We start from the raw sequence: 5,905 nt of genomic DNA, 5'->3' as shown, positions 1-5,905 counted from the left end.
TGTGTGAGGTGTTTATGTCTGAACCGGTTCCTCATACACATGGGGCTGTTGAGAGACATGAGTCACAGAATCATCTAGGTTGGGAGAGACCTCCAAGATCACCTAGTCCAACCTCTGACCTAGCACTGACAAGTCCTCCACTAAACCATATCACTAAGCTCTACATCTAACTATCTTTCAAAGACCTCAAGGGATAGTGACTCAACCACTTCCTTGGCAGCCCATTCCAATACCTAATGAACCTTTCAGTAAAGACGTTCTTCCTACAATCCAAACTAAACCTCTTTAGCCCATTCCCCCTTGTCCTGTCACCAGGCATATGGGAGAATACACCAACCCCCACCTCGCTACAGCCTCCTTTAATGTATCTGTAGAGAGCGATAAGGTCGCCCCTGAGCCTCCTTTTCTCCAGGCTAAACAACCCAAGCTCCCTCAGCCGCACCTCATAAGACTTGTTCTCCAGACCCCTCACCAGCTTCATCGCCCTTCTCTGGACTCGCTCAAACACCTCAATGTCCTTCTTGTAGCGAGGGGCCCAAAACTGAACACAGTACTCGAGGTGCGGCCTCACCAGAGCCGAGTAGAGGGGGATGATCACCTCCCTAGCCCTGCTGGCCACACTGCTTCTGATACAAGCCAGGATGCTGTTGGCCTTCCTGTCCACCTGAGCACACTGCTGGCTCATATTCAGCCAACTATCCATCAATACTCCCAAGTCCATCTCTGCCAGGCAGCTTTCCAACCACTCATCTCCCAGCCTGTAGCGTTGCTTGGGGTTGTTGTGCCCCAGGTGCAGGACCCGGCACATGGCCTTGTTGAACTTCATGCAGTTGACCTCAGACCATTGGTGCAGCCTATCCAGATCCTCCTGCAGAGCCCTCCTACCCTCGAGCAGATAGACATATGCACCTAACTTGGTGTCATCTGCAAACTTACTGAGGTTTCACTCAATCCCCTCATCCAGATCATCGATAAAGATATTAAAGAGAATTGGCCCCAGTCCCTGGGGGACGCCACTAGTGACTGGCCTCCAACTGGATTTAACTCAATTCACCACGACTCTTTGGGCCTGGCTATCCAGCCAGTTTCTAACCCAACAAAGTGTTCATGAGACCAAGCCATGAGCAGTGAGTTTCTCGAGGAGAATTATGTGGGAAACAGTGTCGAAAGCCTTACTGAAGTCAAGATAGACCACAGCCACAGCCTTTCCCTCATCCACTAAGTGTGTCACTGTCATAGAATGAGAACAGGTGTGTTAAGTAGGACCTGCCTTTCATAAACCCATGCTGGCTGGGCATGACTGCCTGGATGCCCTGCAAGTGCTGTGTGATGGCACGAGCTTCCTTGAGCTTCCCCAGCACCGAGTTCAGACTGACAGGCTTGTCGTTCCAAGATCCTCTTTCCAGCCATTTTGTAGGTGTTCATCTCATTTGCTAGTCGCCAGTTTACTGGGACCTCCCCTGATAACCAGGACTGCTGATAAATGATGGAAAGTGGCTTGGCCAGCTCCTCTGTCAGTTCTCTCAGTACCCTTGGGTAGATCCCATTCGGCCCCATCAATTTGCGTACATGTAAGTGCTGTAGCAGTTCGCCAACCATTTCCTTGTGGATTATGAGTGCCACACAGCAAAGGATGGAGATTCTCCTTAGTCCTTCTTTTCATGTTTATGTATTTATAAAAACATTTTCTGTTATTCTTAACAGCAGTAGCCAGATAAAGCTCCAGGTGAGCTTTGGCCTTTCTAATTTTGTCCCTGCACAGCCTTACAACATCCTTATAGTCTTCCTGAGTGGCCCACCCTCTTTTCCAAATGTCATAGAGTCCCTGACTTGCACACCACGTGCAGTGCACTGCATAGCTTGCAATGTCCCTCTTGGTCCTGTAGCCACTGCCAGAGGCTGGAAGGCACCTCAGCCCTGCGGTGCTTTCTCCTGCTCTGCCCTCCTCTGAGATGCCCCAAGGCATGAGGAATGGGCACAGGGACCTCGGTTCAAGGAGTCACATCCCAGGACTGCACTCAGGTGGCTTCCCAGGAGACGTTACTTGGCCTCATGACACTATCTTGCCCCACTGGCCTTCATGAAATATGCGGGAATAACTGATGGCCTTTGTGCTCCTTTGTGTTCATCTCTCCTGTATGCATACAATGTGGCTGATGGCACCAGTAGCAAAGGGTTTCTCTCCCCATATCTCCACTGCACACAAACAGGGAGTTGCTCTTCTCCTGAGACATAAAATCTCCCAGGGAACAATTTGCAGGTGAGTATATCTGTGCTGGCCTGGACAGACAGAGCTGCACCCCTTCACCATGCAACTCCCATTCCATACAGCCCTGAGATGGTGCTGCTCTGCAGACTATTAAAAATGTCCAAAAAAACACCAGAACTCATCTTGTGCCTGAAATGCATTACATTATCAGTCATATGCAGAAGATGAAGGGAAAGTTCTTGATTCTGAAACACAACAACACATCAGTTTCGTCAAGGCATCCTTCAGCTCCTGGTTCCTCATGCTGTAGATGAGGGGGTTCACTACTGGAGGCACCACCGAGTACAGAAATGACACCAACAAGTCCAGGTATGCAGAAGAGATCGAGGAGGGCTTCAGGTGGGCAAACATGACAGTGCTGAGAAACAGGGAGACCACGGCAAGGTGAGGGAGGCACGTGGAAAAGGCTTTGTGCTGGCCCTGCTCAGAGGGCATCCTCAGCACGGCCCTGAAGATCTGCACATAGGACAGCACAATGAAGACAAAACATACAATGGTTAAACAGGCACTAAAGATGAGAAGCTGACCTTCCCTGAGGTAGGCATCAGAGCAGGAGAGCTTGAGGATCTGGGGGATTTCACAGAAGAACTGGTCCAGGGCATTACCTTGGCAGAGGGGCAGGGAAAATGTAGTGGCCGTGTGCAGGACAGCATAGACAAAGCCACTGCCCCAGGCAGCTGCTGCCATCTGGGCACAAGCTCTGCTGCCCAGGAGGCTCCCGTAGTGCAGGGGTTTGCAGATGGCAACATAGCGGTCATAGGCCATGACAGTAAGAAGGAAATACTCTGAACCAAAGAAGAAGACTAAAAAGAAGACCTGTGCAGCACACCCTTGATAGGAGATTGCCCTGGTGTCCCAGAGAGAATTGGCCATGGCTTTAGGTGCAGAGGTGGAGATGGAGCCCAGGTCGAGGAGGGCAAGGTTGAGGAGGAAGAAGTACATGGGGGTGTGGAGGTGGTGGTCGCAGGCTATGGCTGTGAGGATGAGGCCGTTGCCCAGGAGGGCAGCCAGGTAGATGCCCAGGAAGAGCGCGAAGTGCAGGAGCTGCAGCTCGCGTGTGTCTGCAAAAGCCTACAGGAGGAACTCACTCACAGAGCTGCTGTTGGGCATTTGCTCTTTCTGGGCATGGGGTCTTGCCCAAGGAACAGAAAGATGGTGATTATTAACAATAGAAGTAGATGAGAAAAAGGATTTCCATTTTTCATTTGAGACTCCCAACATTCTAGCTCACTTCCAGGAAGATATTTGGCAGATCCCTTTCTTGCACTTGGATTGATGCTGCCTGAGGCTGTCCTTTGGAGCACAGGACTCTGCTGTGAGCAATGCAGGAGTCAATCCTGTCCTACACCAATAGGTAAAGAACATAGGTGGACTTGGAGCTTTATTTCTAGCTTACCCACCACTCCTGTGGAGAGTCTCTAAGGCAGAAATTCTGCACATTTCTCCTTCACTGGAAGTGAAATATTGTGGATTCTGTGGATCCTGTGGATCCTCTCTGTGGTTTCAGTTGATCTGTGCTGCAGGAAAACTGCACTCAGAGGTTCACCTGAGAAGAACCTGAACACTGCTGAGAGCAAAGGAATCCAGGCTCAAAGGGCACATCTCCAGACCCCTCACCCTGTCTCCATACTCCCCTTCTCCCAAGCACCCTGAGGGCTCACTCCATGTGCGTCTGAAGCCCCCACCCCAGCCAGCCTGGAAACAAGAACAGCAGCATCACGGCCAGGTAGAGAAGAAAGGAGGAATGCCAGTGTGTTACTGCCAGGGGAGGCAAGGCCAGGGAGGGACAGACAGACACTCAGCAGACCCTCTTGTGCTGCAGCTCTGCCTGATGAGGAGGCAGCTCCTGCTGGGGACACTGGGGGCTTGAGAGCAGAGGTAGTGCTGGTGGGAGAGGAGAACAGGGAATGTCCCAGGGAAGGCGCCTGCCCTGCAGGGGATGGCAGGGCGGTGCCTGAGCCCTTCCTCGCACAGCATTTCTGGCAGCAGCTCCCTCTCACCACTTGTCCATGTCCCTGCTGCCTGCCCATGTCCCTGCTTGGAGCTGGTTCTGTATCCCTACGTCTCTTCCCTGTCCATGGCCAGCAGACCCCATCCCACAAGCTGTGTGCTCAGACTCACTCAGATTTCCCTCCACTGCAAGAATCTGAAAGCACAGAAACAAAAAAATCCTTCCTCTTCAGATTAACCAAGCTTCAATCTTCCTCTGGAAATGCCCTTTTATAAATGTCATTGTCTACAGCATCTTCTACTCCACATTAAATGTAGAGTAAGAGTCATCCTGAGAGATTCTATCAGCCATCAGATGTGCCAGCTGTAGAAGACCGCTTTGGCAACTGCACCTACACTGCCTGCTGCCAGAGACTCACAGTGCAAAGAGCCTGCAGATCTGTCCTGCCACACGCTGTCCAGTTGTTGCACTCCTCACTGCCTCCAAGCCCTCTCTCCTTCTCTCCTCTCCCCATGCCAGCTGCGGTCACAGCCCCCAGCCCTGCTGCGCTGTGCAGAGGAGCTGCTCCTGGGCAGAGCTGTCTCTCTGCAGCACTGCCCGCTTGCCAGGAGCTCCCCTTGGGCCCAGGAGCTTGGCCCAGCTCAGCAGCACAGCACCCGACCATGGCACCACTTGCACTGTGCCATTGGGCTCCCTCGAGGTGTCCCCAAGGCCTCAGGACTGACAGCTCCTGAGGGCTACAGCGTCTCTGCTGGGGTGTGGTGTTTGAAGCAGACTGATGTCATCACCAACTGCCCTTCTCTGTACACAGGAGAGACAGATTTTACAAGTGTGATTTGTGCTATTAGAGTGTGGTTGTCAAACATGTTGTGCTTTAACCTGTCGGGAACCTAAGCAACACAGAGCTGTTAGCTCTCACCTACCACTCAATAGCTTATTTGTTGAAATATAGACAGTTTCAAAAAGACAGAAAATAAAGATATAAGAATAACAGTAACAATAATAAGAAATAATAACACATTTTATTAATATTATTATTATTAAATGTATAAAGCAAGTGATGCAGAATGCAATTGCTCATCAGCCACTGTCTGATGCCCAACCTTTCCCCAAGCAGGAGTCCCCCTGAACCTGGCCAGTCTGGACTAGGATCTTCTGTGCAGGTCCCTTGAGCTTACTTTGGTTTAGGGTAGTACAAGCTTTCAGAAGGATTAGGACTATTTTCTTCCTTTTCTCAAATACTTCTTCCACTGTGTTGCCCCACGTGATGAGGAAAACAATGTATTGGAGGTGTTCAGGAGATTCCCCATTCCAGTGCAACCTGGATCAATCCAGGGTAATTGGTAGGGCTCTGTTTCCAGCGCTGGTGCAGTTCATTCCAGGTGGACAGGACACCCCTCCAACGGCAAGCAAAGTGTGGCCTTCACATTGCTGTCAAAGGGTTGAAGAAAAATGCATTAGCAGTATTAATTGTGGCATAGCGCTTGGCTGACTTTGACTTCAGTTCATACTGAATAAAGTTCTAGCATGCCTGTCACAGAAACACTCAGTGGTGCTGGGACTTCATTTAGGCCACAGAAATCCACAGTTAGCTTCCTCTCACCATTAGAATTGGTCATATGCAATGGCCATATGGCCATATTAAAGTCTGAGTGAGTCTTGATGATCACTTCTTGGCTCTCCAG

General features: G+C 50.6%; 1 pseudogene; it reads right to left on the bottom strand.

The window, feature by feature from the left end:
* Positions 1 to 2,416: 2,416 nt before the first annotated feature.
* Positions 2,417 to 3,379, bottom strand: LOC140000427 (olfactory receptor 14C36-like; annotated as a pseudogene).
* Between the last annotated feature and the right edge of the window lie 2,526 nt (positions 3,380 to 5,905).

This window comes from Anas platyrhynchos, chromosome 32 (assembly GCF_047663525.1).
Source record: "Anas platyrhynchos isolate ZD024472 breed Pekin duck chromosome 32, IASCAAS_PekinDuck_T2T, whole genome shotgun sequence".
NCBI classification, from domain to species: Eukaryota; Metazoa; Chordata; class Aves; order Anseriformes; family Anatidae; genus Anas; species Anas platyrhynchos.
Note: the sequence above shows the minus strand (reverse complement) of the source record. Positions and strands in the feature narration are given on the sequence as shown.